Source organism: Musa acuminata, chromosome BXJ1-8 (assembly GCF_036884655.1).
Source record: "Musa acuminata AAA Group cultivar baxijiao chromosome BXJ1-8, Cavendish_Baxijiao_AAA, whole genome shotgun sequence".
Taxonomy (NCBI): domain Eukaryota; kingdom Viridiplantae; phylum Streptophyta; class Magnoliopsida; order Zingiberales; family Musaceae; genus Musa; species Musa acuminata.
The window spans coordinates 40,083,530-40,111,458 of record NC_088334.1 but is presented as its reverse complement, the minus strand read 5'-3'; the positions used below and the strand labels follow the sequence as shown (position 1 = coordinate 40,111,458).

General features: G+C 53.0%; 41 non-coding genes and 1 pseudogene across 41 annotated transcripts; all 42 read right to left on the bottom strand.

Annotated features, from left to right (window-relative positions):
- Positions 1-492: 492 nt before the first annotated feature.
- On the bottom strand, positions 493-611 carry LOC135590313 (5S ribosomal RNA). Its single transcript, XR_010477720.1, has one exon. It is a non-coding gene; the product is annotated as a 5S ribosomal RNA (ribosomal RNA).
- A 544-nt stretch (positions 612-1,155) lies between these two features.
- LOC135589595 (5S ribosomal RNA) lies at positions 1,156-1,274 on the bottom strand. Its single transcript, XR_010477001.1, has one exon. It is a non-coding gene; the product is annotated as a 5S ribosomal RNA (ribosomal RNA).
- A 544-nt stretch (positions 1,275-1,818) lies between these two features.
- LOC135591490 (5S ribosomal RNA) lies at positions 1,819-1,929 on the bottom strand (annotated as a pseudogene).
- A 544-nt stretch (positions 1,930-2,473) lies between these two features.
- LOC135590385 (5S ribosomal RNA) lies at positions 2,474-2,592 on the bottom strand. Its single transcript, XR_010477792.1, has one exon. It is a non-coding gene; the product is annotated as a 5S ribosomal RNA (ribosomal RNA).
- Positions 2,593-3,129: 537 nt separating this feature from the next.
- LOC135591976 (5S ribosomal RNA) lies at positions 3,130-3,248 on the bottom strand. Its single transcript, XR_010478741.1, has one exon. It is a non-coding gene; the product is annotated as a 5S ribosomal RNA (ribosomal RNA).
- Positions 3,249-3,792: 544 nt separating this feature from the next.
- Positions 3,793-3,911, bottom strand: LOC135591975 (5S ribosomal RNA). Its single transcript, XR_010478740.1, has one exon. It is a non-coding gene; the product is annotated as a 5S ribosomal RNA (ribosomal RNA).
- Positions 3,912-4,455: 544 nt separating this feature from the next.
- On the bottom strand, positions 4,456-4,574 carry LOC135590384 (5S ribosomal RNA). The gene has a single exon (XR_010477791.1). It is a non-coding gene; the product is annotated as a 5S ribosomal RNA (ribosomal RNA).
- Positions 4,575-5,118: 544 nt separating this feature from the next.
- Positions 5,119-5,237, bottom strand: LOC135589840 (5S ribosomal RNA). The gene has a single exon (XR_010477247.1). It is a non-coding gene; the product is annotated as a 5S ribosomal RNA (ribosomal RNA).
- Positions 5,238-5,781: 544 nt separating this feature from the next.
- On the bottom strand, positions 5,782-5,900 carry LOC135591974 (5S ribosomal RNA). The gene has a single exon (XR_010478739.1). It is a non-coding gene; the product is annotated as a 5S ribosomal RNA (ribosomal RNA).
- Positions 5,901-6,444: 544 nt separating this feature from the next.
- Positions 6,445-6,563, bottom strand: LOC135589521 (5S ribosomal RNA). The gene has a single exon (XR_010476929.1). It is a non-coding gene; the product is annotated as a 5S ribosomal RNA (ribosomal RNA).
- A 544-nt stretch (positions 6,564-7,107) lies between these two features.
- On the bottom strand, positions 7,108-7,226 carry LOC135591973 (5S ribosomal RNA). Its single transcript, XR_010478738.1, has one exon. It is a non-coding gene; the product is annotated as a 5S ribosomal RNA (ribosomal RNA).
- A 544-nt stretch (positions 7,227-7,770) lies between these two features.
- On the bottom strand, positions 7,771-7,889 carry LOC135589839 (5S ribosomal RNA). Its single transcript, XR_010477246.1, has one exon. It is a non-coding gene; the product is annotated as a 5S ribosomal RNA (ribosomal RNA).
- Positions 7,890-8,433: 544 nt separating this feature from the next.
- LOC135591972 (5S ribosomal RNA) lies at positions 8,434-8,552 on the bottom strand. Its single transcript, XR_010478737.1, has one exon. It is a non-coding gene; the product is annotated as a 5S ribosomal RNA (ribosomal RNA).
- A 544-nt stretch (positions 8,553-9,096) lies between these two features.
- Positions 9,097-9,215, bottom strand: LOC135590382 (5S ribosomal RNA). The gene has a single exon (XR_010477790.1). It is a non-coding gene; the product is annotated as a 5S ribosomal RNA (ribosomal RNA).
- Positions 9,216-9,759: 544 nt separating this feature from the next.
- LOC135591970 (5S ribosomal RNA) lies at positions 9,760-9,878 on the bottom strand. Its single transcript, XR_010478736.1, has one exon. It is a non-coding gene; the product is annotated as a 5S ribosomal RNA (ribosomal RNA).
- Positions 9,879-10,422: 544 nt separating this feature from the next.
- Positions 10,423-10,541, bottom strand: LOC135589520 (5S ribosomal RNA). The gene has a single exon (XR_010476928.1). It is a non-coding gene; the product is annotated as a 5S ribosomal RNA (ribosomal RNA).
- A 544-nt stretch (positions 10,542-11,085) lies between these two features.
- Positions 11,086-11,204, bottom strand: LOC135591969 (5S ribosomal RNA). Its single transcript, XR_010478735.1, has one exon. It is a non-coding gene; the product is annotated as a 5S ribosomal RNA (ribosomal RNA).
- A 544-nt stretch (positions 11,205-11,748) lies between these two features.
- Positions 11,749-11,867, bottom strand: LOC135589838 (5S ribosomal RNA). Its single transcript, XR_010477244.1, has one exon. It is a non-coding gene; the product is annotated as a 5S ribosomal RNA (ribosomal RNA).
- A 544-nt stretch (positions 11,868-12,411) lies between these two features.
- On the bottom strand, positions 12,412-12,530 carry LOC135590594 (5S ribosomal RNA). The gene has a single exon (XR_010478000.1). It is a non-coding gene; the product is annotated as a 5S ribosomal RNA (ribosomal RNA).
- Positions 12,531-13,074: 544 nt separating this feature from the next.
- On the bottom strand, positions 13,075-13,193 carry LOC135589495 (5S ribosomal RNA). The gene has a single exon (XR_010476902.1). It is a non-coding gene; the product is annotated as a 5S ribosomal RNA (ribosomal RNA).
- A 544-nt stretch (positions 13,194-13,737) lies between these two features.
- LOC135591968 (5S ribosomal RNA) lies at positions 13,738-13,856 on the bottom strand. Its single transcript, XR_010478734.1, has one exon. It is a non-coding gene; the product is annotated as a 5S ribosomal RNA (ribosomal RNA).
- A 544-nt stretch (positions 13,857-14,400) lies between these two features.
- On the bottom strand, positions 14,401-14,519 carry LOC135592009 (5S ribosomal RNA). The gene has a single exon (XR_010478774.1). It is a non-coding gene; the product is annotated as a 5S ribosomal RNA (ribosomal RNA).
- Positions 14,520-15,063: 544 nt separating this feature from the next.
- Positions 15,064-15,182, bottom strand: LOC135589837 (5S ribosomal RNA). The gene has a single exon (XR_010477243.1). It is a non-coding gene; the product is annotated as a 5S ribosomal RNA (ribosomal RNA).
- A 544-nt stretch (positions 15,183-15,726) lies between these two features.
- LOC135590592 (5S ribosomal RNA) lies at positions 15,727-15,845 on the bottom strand. The gene has a single exon (XR_010477999.1). It is a non-coding gene; the product is annotated as a 5S ribosomal RNA (ribosomal RNA).
- Positions 15,846-16,389: 544 nt separating this feature from the next.
- On the bottom strand, positions 16,390-16,508 carry LOC135589494 (5S ribosomal RNA). Its single transcript, XR_010476901.1, has one exon. It is a non-coding gene; the product is annotated as a 5S ribosomal RNA (ribosomal RNA).
- A 481-nt stretch (positions 16,509-16,989) lies between these two features.
- LOC135591967 (5S ribosomal RNA) lies at positions 16,990-17,108 on the bottom strand. Its single transcript, XR_010478733.1, has one exon. It is a non-coding gene; the product is annotated as a 5S ribosomal RNA (ribosomal RNA).
- A 544-nt stretch (positions 17,109-17,652) lies between these two features.
- On the bottom strand, positions 17,653-17,771 carry LOC135590151 (5S ribosomal RNA). The gene has a single exon (XR_010477558.1). It is a non-coding gene; the product is annotated as a 5S ribosomal RNA (ribosomal RNA).
- A 544-nt stretch (positions 17,772-18,315) lies between these two features.
- Positions 18,316-18,434, bottom strand: LOC135590868 (5S ribosomal RNA). The gene has a single exon (XR_010478272.1). It is a non-coding gene; the product is annotated as a 5S ribosomal RNA (ribosomal RNA).
- Positions 18,435-18,978: 544 nt separating this feature from the next.
- Positions 18,979-19,097, bottom strand: LOC135591017 (5S ribosomal RNA). Its single transcript, XR_010478405.1, has one exon. It is a non-coding gene; the product is annotated as a 5S ribosomal RNA (ribosomal RNA).
- A 544-nt stretch (positions 19,098-19,641) lies between these two features.
- LOC135590544 (5S ribosomal RNA) lies at positions 19,642-19,760 on the bottom strand. Its single transcript, XR_010477952.1, has one exon. It is a non-coding gene; the product is annotated as a 5S ribosomal RNA (ribosomal RNA).
- A 544-nt stretch (positions 19,761-20,304) lies between these two features.
- LOC135590381 (5S ribosomal RNA) lies at positions 20,305-20,423 on the bottom strand. The gene has a single exon (XR_010477789.1). It is a non-coding gene; the product is annotated as a 5S ribosomal RNA (ribosomal RNA).
- A 544-nt stretch (positions 20,424-20,967) lies between these two features.
- On the bottom strand, positions 20,968-21,086 carry LOC135590867 (5S ribosomal RNA). The gene has a single exon (XR_010478271.1). It is a non-coding gene; the product is annotated as a 5S ribosomal RNA (ribosomal RNA).
- Positions 21,087-21,630: 544 nt separating this feature from the next.
- Positions 21,631-21,749, bottom strand: LOC135590543 (5S ribosomal RNA). The gene has a single exon (XR_010477951.1). It is a non-coding gene; the product is annotated as a 5S ribosomal RNA (ribosomal RNA).
- A 544-nt stretch (positions 21,750-22,293) lies between these two features.
- LOC135590866 (5S ribosomal RNA) lies at positions 22,294-22,412 on the bottom strand. The gene has a single exon (XR_010478270.1). It is a non-coding gene; the product is annotated as a 5S ribosomal RNA (ribosomal RNA).
- A 544-nt stretch (positions 22,413-22,956) lies between these two features.
- Positions 22,957-23,075, bottom strand: LOC135590610 (5S ribosomal RNA). The gene has a single exon (XR_010478017.1). It is a non-coding gene; the product is annotated as a 5S ribosomal RNA (ribosomal RNA).
- A 544-nt stretch (positions 23,076-23,619) lies between these two features.
- On the bottom strand, positions 23,620-23,738 carry LOC135590542 (5S ribosomal RNA). Its single transcript, XR_010477949.1, has one exon. It is a non-coding gene; the product is annotated as a 5S ribosomal RNA (ribosomal RNA).
- Positions 23,739-24,282: 544 nt separating this feature from the next.
- Positions 24,283-24,401, bottom strand: LOC135590541 (5S ribosomal RNA). The gene has a single exon (XR_010477948.1). It is a non-coding gene; the product is annotated as a 5S ribosomal RNA (ribosomal RNA).
- Positions 24,402-24,945: 544 nt separating this feature from the next.
- LOC135591389 (5S ribosomal RNA) lies at positions 24,946-25,064 on the bottom strand. Its single transcript, XR_010478498.1, has one exon. It is a non-coding gene; the product is annotated as a 5S ribosomal RNA (ribosomal RNA).
- Positions 25,065-25,608: 544 nt separating this feature from the next.
- Positions 25,609-25,727, bottom strand: LOC135589285 (5S ribosomal RNA). The gene has a single exon (XR_010476693.1). It is a non-coding gene; the product is annotated as a 5S ribosomal RNA (ribosomal RNA).
- A 544-nt stretch (positions 25,728-26,271) lies between these two features.
- On the bottom strand, positions 26,272-26,390 carry LOC135590252 (5S ribosomal RNA). The gene has a single exon (XR_010477658.1). It is a non-coding gene; the product is annotated as a 5S ribosomal RNA (ribosomal RNA).
- A 544-nt stretch (positions 26,391-26,934) lies between these two features.
- On the bottom strand, positions 26,935-27,053 carry LOC135589643 (5S ribosomal RNA). Its single transcript, XR_010477050.1, has one exon. It is a non-coding gene; the product is annotated as a 5S ribosomal RNA (ribosomal RNA).
- A 544-nt stretch (positions 27,054-27,597) lies between these two features.
- Positions 27,598-27,716, bottom strand: LOC135590250 (5S ribosomal RNA). Its single transcript, XR_010477657.1, has one exon. It is a non-coding gene; the product is annotated as a 5S ribosomal RNA (ribosomal RNA).
- Between the last annotated feature and the right edge of the window lie 213 nt (positions 27,717-27,929).

The following is a 27,929-nucleotide window of genomic DNA, read 5'->3' as shown; positions in this document are numbered from 1 at the left end:
GCATCGACGCCCCGAAACCTCTCGAACGATCCCGGAATCGCCATTGTCGGATCCCTCCGATGCCCACGAGGCCGACCGCGTACCGGACACGGCAAGCGCGCGCCGAAACCATCGGGACTTTCTCGAACGAACTCGGAATCGCTATTGCGGCCCCATTCCGGAAAGCTCTCTCCGAGCCCCACGAGACTGACTGCGTAGCGGTCACGGCAAATTCCGAGGCCCAAAACCATCGCCTCGGAGGTCGACGGGAGAGGTTTTGGCCGCTCGGGGCGCAAAAAGGAGTGCAACACGAAGACTTCCCAGGGGGTCACCCATCCTAGAACCTTGTCTGGTCATTGTATGTTTTATGAAGAAATTTTTAGATGATGATTTCATTATTCTCCTGCTATATATATGTTAATGACATATTTATTGTTGGCCATAATGCTGGAAAAATTAAAAAGCTTAAAAGAGAGTTTTAAGTAAGTCTTTTGGCCGCTCGGGGCGCAAAAAGGAGTGCAACACGAGGACTTCCCAGGGGGTCACCCATCCTAGTACTACTCTCGCCCAAGCAGGCTTAACTTCGGAGTTCTGATGGGATCCAGTGCTTTAGTGCTGGTATGATGGCAATCGTTTTGTGTGCGTCGTCCCTCGCCTTTGTGCACGTCGCGGACGGCGCATCGACGACCGGAGCCCCGAAACCTCTCGAACTATCTCGGAATCGCCATTGTCGGATCCCTCCGATGCCCACGAGGCCGACCGCGTACCGGACACGGCAAGCGCGCGCCGAAACCATCGGGACTTTCTCGAACGAACTCGGAATCGCTATTGCGGCCCCATTCCGGAAAGCTCTCTCCGAGCCCCACGAGACTGACAGCGTAGCGGTCACGGCAAATTCCGAGGCCCAAAACCATCGCCTCGGAGGTCGACGGGAGAGGTTTTGACCGCTCGGGGCGCAAAAAGGAGTGCAACACGAGGACTTCCCAGGGGGTCACCCATCCTAGAACCATGTCTGGTCATTGTTTATTTTATGAAGAAATTTTTAGATGATGATTCCATTATTCTCCTGCTATATATATGTTAATGACATATTTATTGTTGGCCATAATGCTGGAAAAATTGAAAAGCTTAAAAGAGAGTTTTAAGTAAGTCTTTTGGCCGCTCGGGGCGCAAAAAGGAGTGCAACACGAGGACTTCCCAGGGGGTCTCCCATCCTAGTACTACTCTCACCCAAGCAGGCTTAACTTCGGAGTTCTGATGGGATCCGGTGCTTTAGTGCTGGTATGATCGCACTCGTTTTGTGTGCGTCGTCCCTCGCCTTTGTGCACGTCGCGGACGGCGCATCGACGACCGGAGCCCCGAAACCTCACGAACGATCTCGGAATCACCATTGTCGGATCCCTCCGATGCCCACGAGGCCGACCGTGTACCGGACACGGCAAGCGCGCGCCGAAACCATCGGGACTTTCTCGAACGAACGCGGAATCGCTATTGCGGCCCCATTCCGGAAAGCTCTCTCCGAGCAACACGAGACTGACTGCGTAGCGGTCACGGCAAATTCCGAGGCCCAAAACCATAGCCTCGGAGGTCGACGGGAGAGGTTTTGGCCGCTCGGGGCGCAAAAAGGAGTGCAACACGAGGACTTCCCAGGGGGTCACCCATCCTAGAACCATGTCTGGTCATTGTATGTTTTATGAAGAAATTTTTAGATGATGATTTTATTATTCTCCTGCTATATATATGTTAATGACATATTTATTGTTGGCCATAATGCTGGAAAAATTGAAAAGCTTAAAAGAGAGTTTTAAGTAAGTCTTTTGGCCGCTCGAGGCGCAAAAAGGAGTGCAACACGAGGACTTCCCAGGGGGTCACCCATCCTAATACTACTCTCGCCCAAGCACGCTTAACTTCGGAGTTCTGATGGGATCCGGTGCTGGTATGATCGCACTCGTTTTGTGTGCGTCGTTCCTCGCCTTTGTGCACGTCGCGGACGGCGCATCGACGACCGGAGCCCCGAAACCTCTCGAACGATCTCGGAATCGCCATTGTCGGATCCCTCCGATGCCCACGAGGCCGACCGCGTACCGGACACGGCAAGCGCGCGCCGAAACCATCGGGACTTTCTCGAACGAACTCGGAATCGCTATTGCGGCCCCATTCCGGAAAGCTCTCTCCGAGCCCCACGAGACTGACAGCGTAGCGGTCACGGCAAATTCCGAGGCCCAAAACCATCGCCTCGGAGGTCGACGGGAGAGGTTTTGACCGCTCGGGGCGCAAAAAGGAGTGCAACACGAGGACTTCCCAGGGGGTCACCCATCCTAGAACCATGTCTGGTCATTGTTTGTTTTATGAAGAAATTTTTAGATGATGATTCCATTATTCTCCTGCTATATATATGTTAATGACATATTTATTGTTGGCCATAATGCTGGAAAAATTGAAAAGCTTAAAAGAGAGTTTTAAGTAAGTCTTTTGGCCGCTCGGGGCGCAAAAAGGAGTGCAACACGAGGACGTCCCAGGGGGTCACCCATCCTAGCACTACTCTCGCCCAAGCAGGCTTAACTTCGGAGTTCTGATGGGATCCGGTGCTTTAGTGCTGGTATGATCGCACTCGTTTTGTGTGCGTCGTCCCTCGCCTTTGTGCACGTCGCGGACGGCGCATCGACGCCCCGAAACCTCTCGAACGATCCCGGAATCGCCATTGTCGGATCCCTCCGATGCCCACGAGGCCGACCGCGTACCGGACACGGCAAGCGCGCGCCGAAACCATCGGGACTTTCTCGAACGAACTCGGAATCGCTATTGCGGCCCCATTCCGGAAAGCTCTCTCCGAGCCCCACGAGACTGACTGCGTAGCGGTCACGGCAAATTCCGAGGCCCAAAACCATCGCCTCGGAGGTCGTCGGGAGAGGTTTTGGCCGCTCGGGGCGCAAAAAGGAGTGCAACACGAGGACTTCCCAGGGGGTCACCCATCCTAGAACCATGTCTGGTCATTGTATGTTTTATGAAGAAATTTTTAGATGATGATTTCATTATTCTCCTGCTATATATATGTTAATGACATATTTATTGTTGGCCATAATGCTGGAAAAATTGAAAAGCTTAAAAGAGAGTTTTTAGTAAGTCTTTTGGCCGCTCGGGGCGCAAAAAGGAGTGCAACACGAGGACTTCCCAGGGGGTCACCCATCCTAGTACTACTCTCGCCCAAGCAGGCTTAACTTCGGAGTTCTGATGGGATCCGGTGCTTTAGTGCTGGTATGATCGCACTCGTTTTTTGTGCGTCGTCCCTCGCCTTTGTGCACGTCGCGGACGGCGCATCGACGACCGGAGCCCCGAAACCTCTCGAACGATCTCGGAATCGCCATTGTCGGATCCCTCCGATGCCCACGAGGCCGACCGCGTACCGGACACGGCAAGCGCGCGCCGAAACCATCGGGACTTTCTCGAACGAACTCGGAATCGCTATTGCGGCCCCATTCCGGAAAGCTCTCTCCGAGCCCCACGAGACTGACTGCGTAGCGGTCACGGCAAATTCCGAGGCCCAAAACCATCGCCTCGGAGGTCGACGGGAGAGGTTTTGGCCGCTCGGGGCGCAAAAAGGAGTGCAACACGAAGACTTCCCAGGGGGTCACCCATCCTAGAACCTTGTCTGGTCATTGTATGTTTTATGAAGAAATTTTTAGATGATGATTTCATTATTCTCCTGCTATATATATGTTAATGACATATTTATTGTTGGCCATAATGCTGGAAAAATTGAAAAGCTTAAAAGAGAGTTTTAAGTAAGTCTTTTGGCCGCTCGGGGCGCAAAAAGGAGTGCAACACGAGGACTTCCCAGGGGGTCACCCATCCTAGTACTACTCTCGCCCAAGCAGGCTTAACTTCGGAGTTCTGATGGGATCCGGTGCTTTAGTGCTGGTATGATCGCACTCGTTTTGTGTGCGTCGTCCCTCGCCTTTGTGCACGTCGCGGACGGCGCATCGACGACCGGAGCCCCGAAACCTCTCGAACGATCTCGGAATCGCCATTGTCGGATCCCTCCGATGCCCACGAGGCCGACCGCGTACCGGACACGGCAAGCGCGCGCCGAAACCATCGGGACTTTCTCGAACGAACTCGGAATCGCTATTGCGGCCCCATTCCGGAAAGCTCTCTCCGAGCCCCACGAGACTGACTGCGTAGCGGTCACGGCAAATTCCGAGGCCCAAAACCATAGCCTCGGAGTTCGTCGGGAGAGGTTTTGGCCGCTCGGGGCGCAAAAAGGAGTGCAACACGAGGACTTCCCAGGGGGTCACCCATCCTAGAACCATGTCTGGTCATTGTATGTTTTATGAAGAAATTTTTAGATGATGATTTCATTATTCTCCAGCTATATATATGTTAATGACATATTTATTGTTGGCCATAATGCTGGAAAAATTGAAAAGCTTAAAAGAGAGTTTTAAGTAAGTCTTTTGGCCGCTCGGGGCGCAAAAAGGAGTGCAACACGAGGACGTCCCAGGGGGTCACCCATCCTAGCACTACTCTCGCCCAAGCAGGCTTAACTTCGGAGTTCTGATGGGATCCGGTGCTTTAGTGCTGGTATGATCGCACTCGTTTTGTGTGCGTCGTCCCTCGCCTTTGTGCACGTCGCGGACGGCGCATCGACGACCGGAGCCCCGAAACCTCTCGAACGATCTCGGAATCGCCATTGTCGGATCCCTCCGATGCCCACGAGGCCGACCGCGTACCGGACACGGCAAGCGTGCGCCGAAACCATCGGGACTTTCTCGAACGAACTCGGAATCGCTATTGCGGTCCCATTCCGGAAAGCTCTCTCCGAGCCCCACGAGACTGACTGCGTAGCGGTCACGGCAAATTCCGAGGCCCAAAACCATCGCCTCGGAGGTCGTCGGGAGAGGTTTTGGCCGCTCGGGGCGCAAAAAGGAGTGCAACACGAGGACTTCCCAGGGGGTCACCCATCCTAGAACCATGTCTGGTCATTGTATGTTTTATGAAGAAATTTTTAGATGATGATTTCATTATTCTCCTGCTATATATATGTTAATGACATATTTATTGTTGGCCATAATGCTGGAAAAATTGAAAAACTTAAAAGTGAGTTTTAAGTAAGTCTTTTGGCCGCTCGGGGCGCAAAAAGGAGTGCAACACGAGGACTTCCCAGGGGGTCACCAATCCTAGTACTACTCTCGCCCAAGCACGCTTAACTTCGGAGTTCTAATGGGATCCGGTGCTTTAGTTCTGGTATGATCGCACTCGTTTTATGTGCGTCGTCCCTCGCCTTTGTGCACGTCGCGGACGGCGCATCGATGACCGGAGCCCCGAAACCTCTCGAACGATCTCGGAATCGTCATTGTCGGATCCCTCCGATGCCCACGAGGCCGACCGCGTACCGGACACGGCAAGCGCGCGCTGAAACCATCGGGACTTTCTCGAACGAACTCGGAATCGCTATTGCGGCCCCATTCCCGAAAGCTCTCTCCGAGCCCCACGAGACTGACTGCGTAGCGGTCACGGCAAATTTCGAGGCCCAAAACCATCGCCTCGGAGGTCGACGGGAGAGGTTTTGGCCGCTCGGGGCGCAAAAAGGAGTGCAACACGAGGACTTCCCAGGGGGTCACCCATCCTAGAACCATGTCTGGTCATTGTATGTTTTATGAAGAAATTTTTAGATGATGATTTCATTATTCTCCTGCTATATATATGTTAATGACATATTTATTGTTGGCCATAATGCTGGAAAAATTGAAAAGCTTAAAAGAGAGTTTTTAGTAAGTCTTTTGGCCGCTCGGGGCGCAAAAAGGAGTGCAACACGAGGACTTCCCAGGGGGTCACCCATCCTAGTACTACTCTCGCCCAAGCAGGCTTAACTTCGGAGTTCTGATGGGATCCGGTGCTTTAGTGCTGGTATGATCGCACTCGTTTTTTGTGCGTCGTCCCTCGCCTTTGTGCACGTCGCGGACGGCGCATCGACGACCGGAGCCCCGAAACCTCTCGAACGATCTCGGAATCGCCATTGTCGGATCCCTCCGATGCCCACGAGGCCGACCGCGTACCGGACACGGCAAGCGCGCGCCGAAACCATCGGGACTTTCTCGAACGAACTCGGAATCGCTATTGCGGCCCCATTCCGGAAAGCTCTCTCCGAGCCCCACGAGACTGACTGCGTAGCGGTCACGGCAAATTCCGAGGCCCAAAACCATCGCCTCGGAGGTCGACGGGAGAGGTTTTGGCCGCTCGGGGCGCAAAAAGGAGTGCAACACGAAGACTTCCCAGGGGGTCACCCATCCTAGAACCTTGTCTGGTCATTGTATGTTTTATGAAGAAATTTTTAGATGATGATTTCATTATTCTCCTGCTATATATATGTTAATGACATATTTATTGTTGGCCATAATGCTGGAAAAATTGAAAAGCTTAAAAGAGAGTTTTAAGTAAGTCTTTTGGCCGCTCGGGGCGCAAAAAGGAGTGCAAAACGAGGACTTCCCAGGGGGTCACCCATCCTAGTACTACTCTCGCCCAAGCAGGCTTAACTTCGGAGTTCTAATGGGATCCGGTGCTTTAGTGCTGGTATGATCGCACTCATTTTGTGTGCGTCGTCCCTCGCCTTTGTGCACGTCGCGGACGGCGCATCGACGACCGGAGCCCCGAAACCTCTCGAACGATCTCGGAATCGCCATTGTCGGATCCCTCCGATGCCCACGAGGCCGACCGCGTACCGGACACGGCAATCGCGCGCCGAAACCATCGGGACTTTCTCGAACGAACTCGGAATCGCTATTGCGGCCCCATTCCGGAAAGCTCTCTCCGAGCCCCATGAGACTGACTGCGTAGCGGTCACGGCAAATTCCGAGGCCCAAAACCATCGCCTCGGAGGTCGACGGGAGAGGTTTTGGCCGCTCGGGGCGCAAAAAGGAGTGCAACACGAGGACTTCCCAGGGGGTCACCCATCCTAGAACCATGTCTGGTCATTGTATGTTTTATGAAGAAATTTTTAGATGATGATTTCATTATTCTCCTGCTATATATATGTTAATGACATATTTATTGTTGGCCATAATGCTGGAAAAATTGAAAAGCTTAAAAGAGAGTTTTAAGTAAGTCTTTTGGCCGCTCGGGGCGCAAAAAGGAGTGCAACACGAGGACTTCCCAGGGGGTCACCCATCCTAGTACTACTCTCGCCCAAGCAGGCTTAACTTCGGAGTTCTGATGGGATCCGGTGCTTTAGTGCTGGTATGATCGCACTCGTTTTGTGTGCGTCGTCCCTCGCCTTTGTGCACGTCGCGGACGGCGCATCGACGACCGGAGCCCCGAAACCTCTCGAACGATCTCGGAATCGCCATTGTCGGATCCCTCCGATGCCCACGAGGCCGACCGCGTAACGGACATGGCAAGCGCGCGCCGAAACCATCGGGACTTTCTCGAACGAACTCGGAATCGCTATTGCGGCCCCATTCCGGAAAGCTCTCTCCGAGCCCCACGAGACTGACTGCGTAGCGGTCACGGCAAATTCCGAGGCCCAAAACCATCGCCTCGGAGGTCGACGGGAGAGGTTTTGGCCGCTCGGGGCGCAAAAAGGAGTGCAACACGAGGACTTCCCAGGGGGTCACCCATCCTAGAACCATGTCTGGTCATTGTATGTTTTATGAAGAAATTTTTAGATGATGATTTCATTATTCTCCTGCTATATATATGTTAATGACATATTTATTGTTGGCCATAATGCTGGAAAAATTGAAAAGCTTAAAAGTGAGTTTTAAGTAAGTCTTTTGGCCGCTCGGGGCGCAAAAAGGAGTGCAACACGAGGACTTCCCAGGGGGTCACCAATCCTAGTACTACTCTCGCCCAAGCACGCTTAACTTCGGAGTTCTAATGGGATCCGGTGCTTTAGTTCTGGTATGATCGCACTCGTTTTATGTGCGTCGTCCCTCGCCTTTGTGCACGTCGCGGACGGCGCATCGATGACCGGAGCCCCGAAACCTCTCGAACGATCTCGGAATCGTCATTGTCGGATCCCTCCGATGCCCACGAGGCCGACCGCGTACCGGACATGGCAAGCGCGCGCTGAAACCATCGGGACTTTCTCGAACGAACTCGGAATCGCTATTGCGGCCCCATTCCCGAAAGCTCTCTCCGAGCCCCACGAGACTGACTGCGTAGCGGTCACGGCAAATTCCGAGGCCCAAAACCATCGCCTCGGAGGTCGACGGGAGAGGTTTTGGCCGCTCGGGGCGCAAAAAGGAGTGCAACACGAGGACTTCCCAGGGGGTCACCCATCCAAGAACCATGTCTGGTCATTGTATGTTTTATGAAGAAATTTTTAGATGATGATTTCTTTATTCTCCTGCTATATATATGTTAATGACATATTTATTGTTGGCCATAATGCTGGAAAAATTGAAAAACTTAAAAGAGAGTTTTAAGTAAGTCTTTTGGCCGCTCGGGGCGCAAAAAGGAGTGCAACACGAGGACTTCCCAGGGGGTCACCCATCCTAGTACTACTCTCGCCCAAGCAGGCTTAACTTCGGAGTTCTGATGGGATCCGGTGCTTTAGTGCTGGTATGATCGCACTCGTTTTGTGTGCGTCGTCCCTCGCCTTTGTGCACGTCGCGGACGGCGCATCGACGACCGGAGCCCCGAAACCTCTCGAACGATCTCGGAATCGCCATTGTCGGATCCCTCCGATGCCCACGAGGCCGACCGCGTACCGGACATGGCAAGCGCGCGCCGAAACCATCGGGACTTTCTCGAACGAACTCGAAATCGCTATTGCGGCCCCATTCCGGAAAGCTCTCTCCGAGCCCCACGAGACTGACTGCGTAGCGGTCACGGCAAATTCCGAGGCCCAAAACCATCGCCTCGGAGGTCGACGGGAGAGGTTTTGGCCGCTCGGGGCGCAAAAAGGAGTGCAACACGAGGACTTCCCAGGGGGTCACCCATCCTAGAACCATGTCTGGTCATTGTATGTTTTATGAAGAAATTTTTAGATGATGATTTCATTATTCTCCAGCTATATATATGTTAATGACATATTTATTGTTGGCCATAATGCTGGAAAAATTGAAAAGCTTAAAAGAGAGTTTTAAGTAAGTCTTTTGGCCGCTCGGGGCGCAAAAAGGAGTGCAACACGAGGACGTCCCAGGGGGTCACCCATCCTAGCACTACTCTCGCCCAAGCAGGCTTAACTTCGGAGTTCTGATGGGATCCGGTGCTTTAGTGCTGGTATGATCGCACTCGTCTTGTGTGCGTCGTCCCTCGCCTTTGTGCACGTCGCGGACGGCGCATCGACGACCGGAGCCCCGAAACCTCTCGAACGATCTCGGAATCGCCATTGTCGGATCCCTCCGATGCCCACGAGGCCGACCGCGTACCGGACACGGCAAGCGCGCGCCGAAACCATCGGGACTTTCTCGAACGAACTCGGAATCGCTATTGCGGCCCCATTCCGGAAAGCTCTCTCCGAGCCCCACGAGACTGACTGCGTAGCGGTCACGGCAAATTCCGAGGCCCAAAACCATCGCCTCGGAGTTCGTCGGGAGAGGTTTTGGCCGCTCGGGGTGCAAAAAGGAGTGCAACACGAGGACTTCCCAGGGGGTCACCCATCCTAGAACCATGTCTGGTCATTGTATGTTTTATGAAGAAATTTTTAGATGATGATTTCATTATTCTCCTGCTATATATATGTTAATGACATATTTATTGTTGGCCATAATGCTGGAAAAATTGAAAAGCTTAAAAGAGAGTTTTTAGTAAGTCTTTTGGCCGCTCGGGGCGCAAAAAGGAGTGCAACACGAGGACTTCCCAGGGGGTCACCCATCCTAGTACTACTCTCGCCCAAGCAGGCTTAACTTCGGAGTTCTGATGGGATCCGGTGCTTTAGTGCTGGTATGATCGCACTCGTTTTTTGTGCGTCGTCCCTCGCCTTTGTGCACGTCGCGGACGGCGCATCGACGACCGGAGCCCCGAAACCTCTCGAACGATCTCGGAATCGCCATTGTCGGATCCCTCCGATGCCCACGAGGCCGACCGCGTACCGGACACGGCAAGCGCGCGCCGAAACCATCGGGACTTTCTCGAACGAACTCGGAATCGCTATTGCGGCCCCATTCCGGAAAGCTCTCTCCGAGCCCCACGAGACTGACTGCGTAGCGGTCACGGCAAATTCCGAGGCCCAAAACCATCGCCTCGGAGGTCGACGGGAGAGGTTTTGGCCGCTCGGGGCGCAAAAAGGAGTGCAACACGAAGACTTCCCAGGGGGTCACCCATCCTAGAACCTTGTCTGGTCATTGTATGTTTTATGAAGAAATTTTTAGATGATGATTTCATTATTCTCCTGCTATATATATGTTAATGACATATTTATTGTTGGCCATAATGCTGGAAAAATTGAAAAGCTTAAAAGAGAGTTTTAAGTAAGTCTTTTGGCCGCTCGGGGCGCAAAAAGGAGTGCAAAACGAGGACTTCCCAGGGGGTCACCCATCCTAGTACTACTCTCGCCCAAGCAGGCTTAACTTCGGAGTTCTAATGGGATCCGGTGCTTTAGTGCTGGTATGATCGCACTCATTTTGTGTGCGTCGTCCCTCGCCTTTGTGCACGTCGCGGACGGCGCATCGACGACCGGAGCCCCGAAACCTCTCGAACGATCTCGGAATCGCCATTGTCGGATCCCTCCGATGCCCACGAGGCCGACCGCGTACCGGACACGGCAAGCGCGCGCCGAAACCATCGGGACTTTCTCGAACGAACTCGGAATCGCTATTGCGGCCCCATTCCGGAAAGCTCTCTCCGAGCCCCATGAGACTGACTGCGTAGCGGTCACGGCAAATTCCGAGGCCCAAAACCATCGCCTCGGAGGTCGACGGGAGATGTTTTGGCCGCTCGGGGCGCAAAAAGGAGTGCAACACGAGGACTTCCCAGGGGGTCACCCATCCTAGAACCATGTCTGGTCATTGTATGTTTTATGAAGAAATTTTTAGATGATGATTTCATTATTCTCCTGCTATATATATGTTAATGACAAATTTATTGTTGGCCATAATGCTGGAAAAATTGAAAAGCTTAAAAGAGAGTTTTAAGTAAGTCTTTTGGCCGCTCGGGGCGCAAAAAGGAGTGCAACACGAGGACTTCCCAGGGGGTCACCCATCCTAGTACTACTCTCGCCCAAGCAGGCTTAACTTCGGAGTTCTGATGGGATCCGGTGCTTTAGTGCTGGTATGATCGCACTCGTTTTGTGTGCGTCGTCCCTCGCCTTTGTGCACGTCGCGGACGGCGCATCGACGAACGGAGCCCCGAAACCTCTCGAACGATCTCGGAATCGCCATTGTCGGATCCCTCCGATGCCCACGAGGCCGACCGCGTAACGGACATGGCAAGCGCGCGCCGAAACCATCGGGACTTTCTCGAACGAACTCGGAATCGCTATTGCGGCCCCATTCCGGAAAGCTCTCTCCGAGCCCCACGAGACTGACTGCGTAGCGGTCACGGCAAATTCCGAGGCCCAAAACCATCGCCTCGGAGGTCGACGGGAGAGGTTTTGGCCGCTCGGGGCGCAAAAAGGAGTGCAACACGAGGACTTCCCAGGGGGTCACCCATCCTAGAACCATGTCTGGTCATTGTATGTTTTATGAAGAAATTTTTAGATGATGATTTCATTATTCTCCTGCTATATATATGTTAATGACATATTTATTGTTGGCCATAATGCTGGAAAAATTGAAAAGCTTAAAAGTGAGTTTTAAGTAAGTCTTTTGGCCGCTCGGGGCGCAAAAAGGAGTGCAACACGAGGACTTCCCAGGGGGTCACCAATCCTAGTACTACTCTCGCCCAAGCACGCTTAACTTCGGAGTTCTAATGGGATCCGGTGCTTTAGTTCTGGTATGATCGCACTCGTTTTATGTGCGTCGTCCCTCGCCTTTGTGCACGTCGCGGACGGCGCATCGATGACCGGAGCCCCGAAACCTCTCGAACGATCTCGGAATCGTCATTGTCGGATCCCTCCGATGCCCACGAGGCCGACCGCGTACCGGACACGGCAAGCGCGCGCTGAAACCATCGGGACTTTCTCGAACGAACTCGGAATCGCTATTGCGGCCCCATTCCCGAAAGCTCTCTCCGAGCCCCACGAGACTGACTGCGTAGCGGTCACGGCAAATTTCGAGGCCCAAAACCATCGCCTCGGAGGTCGACGGGAGAGGTTTTGGCCGCTCGGGGCGCAAAAAGGAGTGCAACACGAGGAATTCCCAGGGGGTCACCCATCCTAGAACCATGTCTGGTCATTGTATGTTTTATGAAGAAATTTTTAGATGATGATTTCATTATTCTCCTGCTATATATATGTTAATGACATATTTATTGTTGGCCATAATGCTTGAAAAATTGAAAAGCTTAAAAGAGAGTTTTAAGTAAGTCTTTTGGCCGCTCGGGGCGCAAAAAAGAGTGCAACACGAGGACTTCCCAGGGGGTCACCCATCCTTGTACTACTCTCGCCCAAACAGGCTTAACTTCGGAGTTCTGATGGGATCCGGTGCTTTAGTGCTGGTATGATCGTACTCGTTTTGTGTGCGTCGTCCCTCGCCTTTGTGCACGTCGCGTACGGCGCATCGACGACCGGAGCCCCGAAACCTCTCGAACGATCTCGGAATCGCCATTGTCGGATCCCTCCGATGCCCACGAGGCCGACCGCGTACCGGACACGGCAAGCGCGCGCCGAAACCATCGGGACTTTCTCGAACGAACTCGGAATCGCTATTGCGGCCCCATTCCGGAAAGCTCTCTCCGAGCCCCACGAGACTGACTGCGTAGCGGTCACGGCAAATTCCGAGGCCCAAAACCATCGCCTCGGAGGTCGTCGGGAGAGGTTTTGGCCGCTCGGGGCGCAAAAAGGAGTGCAAAACGAGGACTTCCCAGGGGGTCACCCATCCTAGAACCATGTCTGGTCATTGTATGTTTTATGAAGAAATTTTTAGATGATGATTTCATTATTCTCCTGCTATATATATGTTAATGACATATTTATTGTTGGCCATAATGCTGGAAAAATTGAAAAGCTTAAAAGAGAGTTTTAAGTAAGTCTTTTGGCCTCTCGGGGCGCAAAAAGGAGTGCAACACGAGGACTTCCCATGGGGTCACCCATCCTAGTACTACTCTCGCCCAAACAGGCTTAACTTCGGAGTTCTGATGGGATCCGGTGCTTTAGTGCTGGTATGATCGCACTCGTTTTGTGTGCGTCGTCCCTCGCCTTTGTGCACGTCGCGGACGGCGCATCGACGACCGGAGCCCCGAAACCTCTCGAACGATCTCGGAATCGCCATTGTCGGATCCCTCCGATGCCCACGAGGCCGACCGCGTACCGGACACGGCAAGCGCGCGCCGAAACCATCGGGACTTTCTCAAACGAACTCGGAATCGCTATTGCGGCCCCATTCCCGAAAGCTCTCTCCGAGCCCCACGAGACTGACAGCGTAGCGGTCACGGCAAATTCCGAGGCCCAAAACCATCGCCTCGGAGGTCGACGGGAGAGGTTTTGGCCGCTCGGGGCGCAAAAAGGAGTGCAACACGAAGACTTCCCAGGGGGTCACCCATCCTAGAACCTTGTCTGGTCATTGTATGTTTTATGAAGAAATTTTTAGATGATGATTTCATTATTCTCCTGCTATATATATGTTAATGACATATTTATTGTTGGCCATAATGCTGGAAAAATTGAAAAGCTTAAAAGAGAGTTTTAAGTAAGTCTTTTGGCCGCTCGGGGCGCAAAAAGGAGTGCAACACGAGGACTTCCCAGGGGGTCACCCATCCTAGTACTACTCTCGCCCAAGCAGGCTTAACTTCGGAGTTCTGATGGGATCCGGTGCTTTAGTGCTGGTATGATCGCACTCATTTTGTGTGCGTCGTCCCTCGCCTTTGTGCACGTCGCGGACGGCGCATCGACGACCGGAGCCCCGAAACCTCTCGAACGATCTCGGAATCGCCATTGTCGGATCCCTCCGATGCCCACGAGGCCGACCGCGTACCGGACACGGCAAGCGCGCGCTGAAACCATCGGGACTTTCTCGAACGAACTCGGAATCGCTATTGCGGCCCCATTCCCGAAAGCTCTCTCCGAGCCCCACGAGACTGACTGCGTAGCGGTCACGGCAAATTTCGAGGCCCAAAACCATCGCCTCGGAGGTCGACGGGAGAGGTTTTGGCCGCTCGGGGCGCAAAAAGGAGTGCAACACGAGGAATTCCCAGGGGGTCACCCATCCTAGAACCATGTCTGGTCATTGTATGTTTTATGAAGAAATTTTTAGATGATGATTTCATTATTCTCCTGCTATATATATCTTAATGACATATTTATTGTTGGCCATAATGCTTGAAAAATTGAAAAGCTTAAAAGAGAGTTTTAAGTAAGTCTTTTGGCCGCTCGGGGCGCAAAAAAGAGTGCAACACGAGGACTTCCCAGGGGGTCACCCATCCTAGTACTACTCTCGCCCAAGCAGGCTTAACTTCGGAGTTCTGATGGGATCCGGTGCTTTAGTGCTGGTATGATCGCACTCGTTTTGTGTGCGTCGTCCCTCGCCTTTGTGCACGTCGCGGACGGCGCATCGACGACCGGAGCCCCGAAACCTCTCGAACGATCTCGGAATCGCCATTGTCGGATCCCTCCGATGCCCACGAGGCCGACCGCGTAACGGACATGGCAAGCGCGCGCCGAAACCATCGGGACTTTCTCGAACGAACTCGGAATCGCTATTGCGGCCCCATTCCGGAAAGCTCTCTCCGAGCCCCACGAGACTGACTGCGTAGCGGTCACGGCAAATTCCGAGGCCCAAAACCATCGCCTCGGAGGTCGACGGGAGAGGTTTTGGCAGCTCGGGGCGCAAAAAGGAGTGCAACACGAGGACTTCCCAGGGGGTCACCCATCCTAGAACCATGTCTGGTCATTGTATATTTTATGAAGAAATTTTTAGATGATGATTTCATTATTCTCCTGCTATATATATGTTAATGACATATTTATTGTTGGCCATAATGCTGGAAAAATTGAAAAGCTTAAAAGTGAGTTTTAAGTAAGTCTTTTGGCCGCTCGGGGCGCAAAAAGGAGTGCAACACGAGGACTTCCCAGGGGGTCACCAATCCTAGTACTACTCTCGCCCAAGCACGCTTAACTTCGGAGTTCTAATGGGATCCGGTGCTTTAGTTCTGGTATGATCGCACTCGTTTTGTGTGCGTCGTCCCTCGCCTTTGTGCACGTCGCGGACGGCGCATCGATGACCGGAGCCCCGAAACCTCTCGAACGATCTCGGAATCGTCATTGTCGGATCCCTCCGATGCCCACGAGGCCGACCGCGTACCGGACACGGCAAGCGCGCGCTGAAACCATCGGGACTTTCTCGAACGAACTCGGAATCGCTATTGCGGCCCCATTCCCGAAAGCTCTCTCCGAGCCCCACGAGACTGACTGCGTAGCGGTCACGGCAAATTTCGAGGCCCAAAACCATCGCCTCGGAGGTCGACGGGAGAGGTTTTGGCCGCTCGGGGCGCAAAAAGGAGTGCAACACGAGGAATTCCCAGGGGGTCACCCATCCTAGAACCATGTCTGGTCATTGTATGTTTTATGAAGAAATTTTTAGATGATGATTTCATTATTCTCCTGCTATATATATGTTAATGACATATTTATTGTTGGCCATAATGCTTGAAAAATTGAAAAGCTTAAAAGAGAGTTTTAAGTAAGTCTTTTGGCCGCTCGGGGCGCAAAAAAGAGTGCAACACGAGGACTTCCCAGGGGGTCACCCATCCTTGTACTACTCTCGCCCAAACAGGCTTAACTTCGGAGTTCTGATGGGATCCGGTGCTTTAGTGCTGGTATGATCGTACTCGTTTTGTATGCGTCGTCCCTCGCCTTTGTGCACGTCGCGTACGGCGCATCGACGACCGGAGCCCCGAAACCTCTCGAACGATCTCGGAATCGCCATTGTCGGATCCCTCCGATGCCCACGAGGCCGACTGCGTACCGGACACGGCAAGCGCGCGCCGAAACCATCGGGACTTTCTCGAACGAACTCGGAATCGCTATTGCGGCCCCATTCCGGAAAGCTCTCTCCGAGCCCCACGAGACTGACTGCGTAGCGGTCACGGCAAATTCCGAGGCCCAAAACCATCGCCTCGGAGGTCGTCGGGAGAGGTTTTGGCCGCTCGGGGCGCAAAAAGGAGTGCAAAACGAGGACTTCCCAGGGGGTCACCCATCCTAGAACCATGTCTGGTCATTGTATGTTTTATGAAGAAATTTTTAGATGATGATTTCATTATTCTCCTGCTATATATATGTTAATGACATATTTATTGTTGGCCATAATGCTGGAAAAATTGAAAAGCTTAAAAGAGAGTTTTAAGTAAGTCTTTTGGCCGCTCGGGGCGCAAAAAGGAGTGCAACACGAGGACTTCCCATGGGGTCACCCATCCTAGTACTACTCTCGCCCAAACAGGCTTAACTTCGGAGTTCTGATGGGATCCGGTGCTTTAGTGCTGGTATGATCGCACTCGTTTTGTGTGCGTCGTCCCTCGCCTTTGTGCACGTCGCGGACGGCGCATCGACGACCGGGCCGACCGCGTACCGGACACGGCAAGCGCGCGCCGAAACCATCGGGACTTTCTCGAACGAACTCGGAATCGCTATTGCGGCCCCATTCCCGAAAGCTCTCTCCGAGCCCCACGAGACTGACTGCGTAGCGGTCACGGCAAATTCCGAGGCCCAAAACCATCGCCTCGGAGGTCGACGGGAGAGGTTTTGGCCGCTCGGGGCGCAAAAAGGAGTGCAACACGAAGACTTCCCAGGGGGTCACCCATCCTAGAACCTTGTCTGGTCATTGTATGTTTTATGAAGAAATTTTTAGATGATGATTTCATTATTCTCCTGCTATATATATGTTAATGACATATTTATTGTTGGCCATAATGCTGGAAAAATTGAAAAGCTTAAAAGAGAGTTTTAAGTAAGTCTTTTGGCCGCTCGGGGCGCAAAAAGGAGTGCAACACGAGGACTTCCCAGGGGGTCACCCATCCTAGTACTACTCTCGCCCAAGCAGGCTTAACTTCGGAGTTCTGATGGGATCCGGTGCTTTAGTGCTGGTATGATCGCACTCATTTTGTGTGCGTCGTCCCTCGCCTTTGTGCACGTCGCGGACGGCGCATCGACGACCGGAGCCCCGAAACCTCTCGAACGATCTCGGAATCGCCATTGTCGGATCCCTCCGATGCCCACGAGGCCGACCGCGTACCGGACACGGCAAGCGCGCGCCGAAACCATCGGGACTTTCTCGAACGAACTCGGAATCGCTATTGCGGCCCCATTCCGGAAAGCTCTCTCCGAGCCCCACGAGACTGACTGCGTAGCGGTCACGGCAAATTCCGAGGCCCAAAACCATCGCCTCGGAGGTCGACGGGAGAGGTTTTGGCCGCTCGGGGCGCAAAAAGGAGTGCAACACGAGGACTTCCCAGGGGGTCACCCATCCTAGAACCATGTCTGGTCATTGTATGTTTTATGAAGAAATTTTTAGATGATGATTTCATTATTCTCCTGCTATATATATGTTAATGACATATTTATTGTTGGCCATAATGCTGGAAAAATTGAAAAGCTTAAAAGAGAGTTTTAAGTAAGTCTTTTGGCCGCTCGGGGCGCAAAAAGGAGTGCAACACGAGGACTTCCCAGGGGGTCACCCATCCTAGTACTACTCTCGCCCAAACAGGCTTAACTTCGGAGTTCTGATGGGATCCGGTGCTTTAGTGCTGGTATGATCGTACTCGTTTTGTGTGCGTCGTCCCTCGCCTTTGTGCACGTCGCGTACGGCGCATCGACGACCGGAGCCCCGAAACCTCTCGAACGATCTCGGAATCGCCATTGTCGGATCCCTCCGATGCCCACGAGGCCGACCGCGTACCGGACACGGCAAGCGCGCGCCGAAACCATCGGGACTTTCTCGAACGAACTCGGAATCGCTATTGCGGCCCCATTCCGGAAAGCTCTCTCCGAGCCCCACGAGACTGACTGCGTAGCGGTCACGGCAAATTCCGAGGCCCAAAACCATCGCCTCGGAGGTCGTCGGGAGAGGTTTTGGCCGCTCGGGGCGCAAAAAGGAGTGCAACACGAGGACTTCCCAAGGGGTCACCCATCCTAGAACCATGTCTGGTCATTGTATGTTTTATGAAGAAATTTTTAGATGATGATTTCATTATTCTCCTGCTATATATATGTTAATGACATATTTATTGTTGGCCATAATGCTGGAAAAATTGAAAAGCTTAAAAGAGAGTTTTTAGTAAGTCTTTTGGCCGCTCGGGGCGCAAAAAGGAGTGCAACACGAGGACTTCCCAGGGGGTCACCCATCCTTGTACTACTCTCGCCCAAACAGGCTTAATTTCGGAGTTCTGATGGGATCCGGTGCTTTAGTGCTGGTATGATCGTACTCGTTTTGTGTGCGTCGTCCCTCGCCTTTGTGCACGTCGCGGACGGCGCATCGACGACCGGAGCCCCGAAACCTCTCGAACGATCTCGGAATCGCCATTGTCGGATCCCTCCGATGCCCACGAGGCCGACCGCGTACCGGACACGGCAAGTGCGCGTCGAAACCATCGGGACTTTCTCGAACGAACTCGGAATCGCTATTGCGGCCCCATTCCGGAAAGCTCTCTCTGAGCCCCACGAGACTGACTGTGTAGCGGTCACGGCAAATTCCGAGGCCCAAAACCATCGCCTCGGAGGTCGACGGGAGAGGTTTTGGCCGCTCGGGGCGCAAAAAGGAGTGCAACACGAGGACTTCCCCGGGGGTCACCCATCCTAGAACCATGTCTGGTCATTGTATGTTTTATGAAGAAATTTTTAGATGATGATTTCATTATTCTCCTGCTATATATATGTTAATGACATATTTATTGTTGGCCATAATGCTGGAAAAATTGAAAAGCTTAAAAGAGAGTTTTAAGTAAGTCTTTTGGCCGCTCGGGGCGCAAAAAGGAGTGCAACACGAGGACTTACAAGGGGGTCACCCATCCTTGTACTACTCTCGCCCAAACAGGCTTAACTTCGGAGTTCTGATGGGATCCGGTGCTTTAGTGCTGGTATGATCGTACTCGTTTTGTGTGCGTCGTCCCTCGCCTTTGTGCACGTCGCGGACGGCGCATCGACGACCGGAGCCCCGAAACCTCTCGAACGATCTCGGAATCGCCATTGTCGGATCCCTCCGATGCCCATGAGGCCAACCGCGTAACGGACATGGCAAGCGCGCGCCGAAACCATCGGGACTTTCTCGAACGAACTCGGAATCGCTATTGCGGCCCCATTCCGGAAAGCTCTCTCCGAGCCCCACGAGACTGACAGCGTAGCGGTCACGGCAAATTCCGAGGCCCAAAACCATCGCCTCGGAGGTCGACGGGAGAGGTTTTGGCCGCTCGGGGCGCAAAAAGGAGTGCAACACGAGGACTTCCCAGGGGGTCACCCATCCTAGAACCATGTCTGGTCATTGTATGTTTTATGAAGAAATTTTTAGATGATGATTTCATTATTCTCCTGCTATATATATGTTAATGACATATTTATTGTTGGCCATAATGCTGGAAAAATTGAAAAGCTTAAAAGAGAGTTTTAAGTAAGTCTTTTGGCCGCTCGGGGCGCAAAAAGGAGTGCAACACGAGGACTTCCCAGGGGGTCACCCATCCTTGTACTACTCTCGCCCAAACAGGCTTAACTTCGGAGTTCTGATGGGATCCGGTGCTTTAGTGCTGGTATGATCGTACTCGTTTTGTGTGCGTCGTCCCTCGCCTTTGTGCACGTCGCGGACGGCGCATCGACGACCGGAGCCCCGAAACCTCTCGAACGATCTCGGAATCGCCATTGTCGGATCCCTCCGATGCCCACGAGGCCGACCGCGTAACGGACATGGCAAGCGCGCGCCGAAACCATCGGGACTTTCTCGAACGAACTCGGAATCGCTATTGCGGCCCCATTCCCGAAAGCTCTCTCCGAGCCCCGCGAGACTGACTGCGTAGCGGTCACGGCAAATTCCGAGGCCCAAAACCATCGCCTCGGAGGTCGACGGGAGAGGTTTTGGCCGCTCGGGGCGCAAAAAGGAGTGCAACACGAGGAATTCCCAGGGGGTCACCCATCCTAGAACCATGTCTGGTCATTGTATGTTTTATGAAGAAATTTTTAGATGATGATTTCATTATTCTCCTGCTATATATATGTTAATGACATATTTATTGTTGGCCATAAAGCTGGAAAAATTGAAAAGCTTAAAAGAGAGTTTTAAGTAAGTCTTTTGGCCGCTCGGGGCGCAAAAAGGAGTGCAACACGAGGACGTCCCAGGGGGTCACCCATCCTAGCACTACTCTCGCCCAAGCAGGCTTAACTTCGGAGTTCTGATGGGATCCGGTGCTTTAGTGCTGGTATGATCGCACTCGTTTTGTGTGCGTCGTCCCTCGCCTTTGTGCACGTCGCGGACGGCGCATCGACGACCGGAGCCCCGAAACCTCTCGAACGATCTCGGAATCGCCATTGTCGGATCCCTCCGATGCCCACGAGGCCGACCGCGTACCGGACACGGCAAGCGCGCGCCGAAACCATCGGGACTTTCTCGAACGAACTCGGAATCGCTATTGCGGCCCCATTCCGGAAAGCTCTCTCCGAGCCCCACGAGACTGACTGCGTAGCGGTCACGGCAAATTCCGAGGCCCAAAACCATCGCCTCGGAGGTCGACGGGAGAGGTTTTGGCCGCTCGGGGCGCAAAAAGGAGTGCAACACGAGGACTTCCCAGGGGGTCACCCATCCTAGAACCATGTCTGGTCATTGTATGTTTTATGAAGAAATTTTTAGATGATGATTTCATTATTCTCCTGCTATATATATGTTAATGACATATTTATTGTTGGCCATAATGCTGGAAAAATTGAAAAGCTTAAAAGAGAGTTTTAAGTAAGTCTTTTGGCCGCTCGGGGCGCAAAAAGGAGTGCAACACGAGGACTTCCCAGGGGGTCACCCATCCTTGTACTACTCTCGCCCAAACAGGCTTAATTTCGGAGTTCTGATGGGATCCGGTGCTTTAGTGCTGGTATGATCGTACTCGTTTTGTGTGCGTCGTCCCTCGCCTTTGTGCACGTCGCGGACGGCGCATCGACGACCGGAGCCCCGAAACCTCTCGAACGATCTCGGAATCGCCATTGTCGGATCCCTCCGATGCCCACGAGGCCGACCGCGTACCGGACACGGCAAGCGCGCGCCGAAACCATCGGGACTTTCTCGAACGAACTCGGAATCGCTATTGCGGCCCCATTCCGGAAAGCTCTCTCCGAGCCCCACGAGACTGACTGCGTAGCGGTCACGGCAAATTCCGAGGCCCAAAACCATCACCTCGGAGGTCGACGGGAGAGGTTTTGGCCGCTCGGGGCGCAAAAAGGAGTGCAACACGAGGACTTCCCAGGGGGTCACCCATCCTAGAACCATGTCTGGTCATTGTATGTTTTATGAAGAAATTTTTAGATGATGATTTCATTATTCTCCTGCTATATATATGTTAATGACATATTTATTGTTGGCCATAATGCTGGAAAAATTGAAAAGCTTAAAAGAGAGTTTTAAGTAAGTCTTTTGGCCGCTCGGGGCGCAAAAAGGAGTGCAACACGAGGACTTCCCAGGGGGTCACCCATCCTTGTACTACTCTCGCCCAAACAGGCTTAACTTCGGAGTTCTGATGGGATCCGGTGCTTTAGTGCTGGTATGATCGTACTCGTTTTGTGTGCGTCGTCCCTCGCCTTTGTGCACGTCGCGGACGGCGCATCGATGACCGGAGCCCCGAAACCTCTCGAACGATCTCGGAATCGCCATTGTCGGATCCCTCCGATGCCCACGAGGCCGACCGCGTACCGGACACGGCAAGCGCGCGCCGAAACCATCGGGACTTTCTCGAACGAACTCGGAATCGCTATTGCGGCCCCATTCTGGAAAGCTCTCTCCGAGCCCCACGAGACTGACTGCGTAGCGGTCACGGCAAATTCCGAGGCCCAAAACCATCGCCTCGGAGGTCGACGGGAGAGGTTTTGGCCGCTCGGGGCGCAAAAAGGAGTGCAACACGAGGACTTCCCAGGGGGTCACCCATCCTAGAACCATGTCTGGTCATTGTATGTTTTATGAAGAAATTTTTAGATGATGATTTCATTATTCTCCTGCTATATATATGTTAATGACATATTTATTGTTGGCCATAATGCTGGAAAAATTGAAAAGCTTAAAAGAGAGTTTTAAGTAAGTCTTTTGGCCGCTCGGGGCGCAAAAAGGAGTGCAACACGAGGACTTCCCAGGGGGTCACCCATCCTTGTACTACTCTCGCCCAAACAGGCTTAATTTCGGAGTTCTGATGGGATCCGGTGCTTTAGTGCTGGTATGATCGTACTCGTTTTGTGTGCGTCGTCCCTCGCCTTTGTGCACGTCGCGGACGGCGCATCGACGACCGGAGCCCCGAAACCTCTCGAACGATCTCGGAATCGCCATTGTCGGATCCCTCCGATGCCCACGAGGCCGACCGCGTACCGGACACGGCAAGCGCGCGCCGAAACCATCGGGACTTTCTCGAACGAACTCGGAATCGCTATTGCGGCCCCATTCCGGAAAGCTCTCTCCGAGCCCCACGAGACTGACTGCGTAGCGGTCACGGAAAATTCCGAGGCCCAAAACCATCACCTCGGAGGTCGACGGGAGAGGTTTTGGCCGCTCGGGGCGCAAAAAGGAGTGCAACACGAGGACTTCCCAAGGGGTCACCCATCCTAGAACCATGTCTGGTCATTGTATGTTTTATGAAGAAATTTTTAGATGATGATTTCATTATTCTCCTGCTATATATATGTTAATGACATATTTATTGTTGGCCATAATGCTGGAAAAATTGAAAAGCTTAAAAGAGAGTTTTAAGTAAGTCTTTTGGCCGCTCGGGGCGCAAAAAGGAGTGCAACACGAGGACTTCCCAAGGGGTCACCCATCCTTGTACTACTCTCGCCCAAACAGGCTTAACTTCGGAGTTCTGATGGGATCCGGTGCTTTAGTGCTGGTATGATCGTACTCGTTTTGTGTGCGTCGTCCCTCGCCTTTGTGCACGTCGCGGACAGCGCATCGACGACCGGAGCCCCGAAACCTCTCGAACGATCTCGGAATCGCCATTGTCGGATCCCTCCGATGCCCACGAGGCCGACCGCGTACCGGACACGGCAAGCGCGCGCCGAAACCATCGGGACTTTCTCGAACGAACTCGGAATCGCTATTGCGGCCCCATTCCGGAAAGCTCTCTCCGAGCCCCACGAGACTGACTGCGTATCGGTCACGGCAAATTCCGAGGCCCAAAACCATCGCATCGGAGGTCGACGGGAGAGGTTTTGGCCGCTCGGGGGGCAAAAAGGAGTGCAACACGAGGACTTCCCAGGGGGTCACCCATCCTAGAACCATGTCTGGTCATTGTATGTTTTATGAAGAAATTTTTAGATGATGATTTCATTATTCTCCTGCTATATATATGTTAATGACATATTTATTGTTGGCCATAATGCTGGAAAAATTGAAAAGCTTAAAAGAGAGTTTTAAGTAAGTCTTTTGGCCGCTCGGGGCGCAAAAAGGAGTGCAACACGAGGACTTCCCAGGGGGTCACCCATCCTTGTACTACTCTCGCCCAAACAGGCTTAACTTCGGAGTTCTGATGGGATCCGGTGCTTTAGTGCTGGTATGATCGTACTCGTTTTGTGTGCGTCGTCCCTCGCCTTTGTGCACGTCGCGGACGGCGCATCGACGACCGGAGCCCCGAAACCTCTCGAACGATCTCGGAATCGCCATTGTCGGATCCCTCCGATGCCCACGAGGCCAACCGCGTAACGGACATGGCAAGCGCGCGCCGAAACCATCGGGACTTTCTCGAACGAACTCGGAATCGCTATTGCGGCCCCATTCCGGAAAGCTCTCTCCGAGCTCCACGAGACTGACTGCGTAGCGGTCACGGCAAATTCCGAGGCCCAAAACCATCACCTCGGAGGTCGACGGAAGAGGTTTTGGCCGCTCGGGGCGCAAAAAGGAGTGCAACACGAGGACTTCCCAGGGGGTCACCCATCCTAGAACCATGTCTGGTCATTGTATGTTTTATGAAGAAATTTTTAGATGATGATTTCATTATTCTCCTGCTATATATATGTTAATGACATATTTATTGTTGGCCATAATGCTGGAAAAATTGAAAAGCTTAAAAGAGAGTTTTAAGTAAGTCTTTTGGCCGCTCGGGGCGCAAAAAGGAGTGCAACACGAGGACTTCCCAGGGGGTCACCCATCCTTGTACTACTCTCGCCCAAACAGGCTTAACTTCGGAGTTCTGATGGGATCCGGTGCTTTAGTGCTGGTATGATCGTACTCGTTTTGTGTGCGTCGTCCCTCGCCTTTGTGCACGTCGCGGACGGCGCATCGACGACCGGAGCCCCGAAACCTCTCGAACGATCTCGGAATCGCCATTGTCGGATCCCTCCGATGCCCACGAGGCCGACCGCGTACCGGACACGGCAAGCGCGCGCCGAAACCATCGGGACTTTCTCGAACGAACTCGGAATCGCTATTGCGGCCCCATTCCGGAAAGCTCTCTCCGAGCCCCACGAGACTGACTGCGTAGCGGTCACGGCAAATTCCGAGGCCCAAAACCATCGCCTCGGAGGTCGACGGGAGAGGTTTTGGCCGCTCGGGGCGCAAAAAGGAGTGCAACACGAGGACTTCCCAGGGGGTCACCCATCCTAGAACCATGTCTGGTCATTGTATGTTTTAAGAAGAAATTTTTAGATGATGATTTCATTATTCTCCTGCTATATATATGTTAATGACATATTTATTGTTGGCCATAATGCTGGAAAAATTGAAAAGCTTAAAAGAGAGTTTTAAGTAAGTCTTTTGGCCGCTCGGGGCGCAAAAAGGAGTGCAACATGAAGACTTCCCAAGGGGTCACCCATCCTAGTACTACTCTCGCCCAAGCACCCTTAACTTCGGAGTTCTGATGGGATCCAGTGATTTAGTGCTTGTCTGATAGCACTCTTTTTGTTTGCGTCGTCCCTCTCCTTTGTTCACGTCGCGGACGGCGCATCGACGACCGGAGCCCCGAAACCTCTCGAACGATCTCGGAATCGCCATTGTCGGATCCCTCCGATGCCCACGAGGCCGACCGCGTACCGGACACGGCAAGCGCGCGCCGAAACCATCGGGACTTTCTCGAACGAACTCGGAATCGCTATTGCGGCCCCATTCCGGAAAGCTCTCTCCGAGCCCCACGAGACTGACTGCGTAGCGGTCACGGCAAATTCCGAGGCCCAAAACCATCGCCTCGGAGGTCGTCGGGAGAGGTTTTGGCCGCTCGGGGCGCAAAAAGGAGTGCAACACGAGGACTTCCCAGGGGGTCACCCATCCTAGAACCATGTCTGGTCATTGTATGTTTTATGAAGAAATTTTTAGATGATGATTTCATTATTCTCCTGCTATATATATGTTAATGACATATTTATTGTTGGCCATAATGCTGGAAAAATTGAAAAGCTTAAAAGAGAGTTTTAAGTAAGTCTTTTGGCCGCTCGGGGCGCAAAAAGGAGTGCAACACGAGGACTTCCCAGGGGGTCACCCATCCTAGTACTACTCTCGCCCAAGCAGGCTTAACTTCGGAGTTCTGATGGGATCCGGTGCTTTAGTGCTGGTATTATCGCACTCGTTTTGTGTGCGTCGTCCCTCGCCTTTGTGCACGTCGCGGACGGCGCATCGACGACCGGAGCCCCGAAACCTCTCGAACTATCTCGGAATCGCCATTGTCGGATCCCTCCGATGCCCACGAGGCCGACCGCGTACCGGACACGGCAAGCGCGCGCCGAAACCATCGGGACTTTCTCGAACGAACTCGGAATCGCTATTGCGGCCCCATTCCGGAAAGCTCTCTCCGAGCCCCACGAGACTGACTGCGTAGCGGTCACGGCAAATTCCGAGACCCGAAACCATCGCCTCGGAGGTCGACGGGAGAGGTTTTGGCTGCTCGGGGCGCAAAAAGGAGTGCAACACGAGGACTTCCCAGGGGGTCACCCATCCTAGAACCATGTCTGGTCATTGTATGTTTTATGAAGAAATTTTTAGATGATGATTTCATTATTCTCCTGCTATATATATGTTAATGACATATTTATTGTTGGCCATAATGCTGGAAAAATTGAAAAGCTTAAAAGAGAGTTTTAAGTAAGTCGTTTGGCCGCTCGGGGCGCAAAAAGGAGTGCAACACGAGGACTTCCCAGGGGGTCACCCATCCTTGTACTACTCTCGCCCAAGCAGGCTTAACTTCGGAGTTCTGATGGGATCCGGTGCTTTAGTGCTGGTATGATCGTACTCGTTTTGTGTGCGTCGTCCCTCGCCTTTGTGCACGTCGCGGACGGCGCATCGACGACCGGAGCCCCGAAACCTCTCGAACGATCTCGGAATCGCCATTGTCGGATCCCTCCGATGCCCACGAGGCCGTCCGCGTACCGGACACGGCAAGCGCGCGCCGAAACCATCGGGACTTTCTCGAACGAACTCGGAATCGCTATTGCGGCCCCATTCCGGAAAGCTCTCTCCGAGCCCCACGAGACTGACTGCGTAGCGGTCACGGCAAATTCCGAGGCCCAAAACCATCGCCTCGGAGGTCGACGGGAGAGGTTTTGGCCGCTCGGGGCGCAAAAAGGAGTGCAACACGAGGACTTCCCAGGGGGTCACCCATCCTAGAACCTTGTCTGGTCATTGTATGTTTTATGAAGAAATTTTTAGATGATGATTTCATTATTCTCCTGCTATATATATGTTAATGACATATTTATTGTTGGCCTTAATGCTGGAAAAATTGAAAAGCTTAAAAGAGAGTTTTAAGTAAGTCTTTTGGCCGCTCGGGGCGCAAAAAGGAGTGCAACACGAGGACTTCCCAGGGGGTCACCCATCCTAGCACTACTCTCGCCCAAGCAGGCTTAACTTCGGAGTTCTGATGGGATCCGGTGCTTTAGTGCTGGTATGATCGCACTCGTTTTGTGTGCGTCGTCCCTCGCCTTTGTGCACGTCGCGGACGGCGCATCGACGACCGGAGCCCCGAAACCTCTCGAACGATCTCGGAATCGCCATTGTCGGATCCCTCCGATGCCCACGAGGCCGACCGCGTACCGGACACGGCAAGCGCGCGCCGAAACCATCGGGACTTTCTCGAACGAACTCGGAATCGCTATTGCGGCCCCATTCCGGAAAGCTCTCTCCGAGCCCCACGAGACTAACTGCGTAGCGGTCACGGCAAATTCAGAGGCCCAAAACCATCGCCTCGGAGGTCGACGGGAGAGGTTTTGGCCGCTCGGGGCGCAAAAAGGAGTGCAACACGAGGACTTCCCAGGGGGTCACCCATCCTAGAACCATGTCTGGTCATTGTATGTTTTATGAAGAAATTTTTAGATGATGATTTCATTATTCTCCTGCTATATATATGTTAATGACATATTTATTGTTGGCCATAATGCTGGAAAAATTGAAAAGCTTAAAAGAGAGTTTTAAGTAAGTCTTTTGGCCGCTCGGGGCGCAAAAAGGAGTGCAACACGAGGACTTCCCAGGGGGTCACCCATCCTTGTACTACTCTCGCCCAAGCAGGCTTAACTTCGGAGTTCTGATGGGATCCGGTGCTTTAGTGCTGGTATGATCGTACTCGTTTTGTGTGCGTCGTCCCTCGCCTTTGTGCACGTCGCGGACGGCGCATCGACGACCGGAGCCCCGAAACCTCTCGAACGATCTCGGAATCGCCATTGTCGGATCCCTCCGATGCCCACGAGGCCGACCGCGTACCGGACACGGCAAGCGCGCGCCGAAACCATCGGGACTTTCTCGAACGAACTCGGAATCGCTATTGCGGCCCCATTCAGG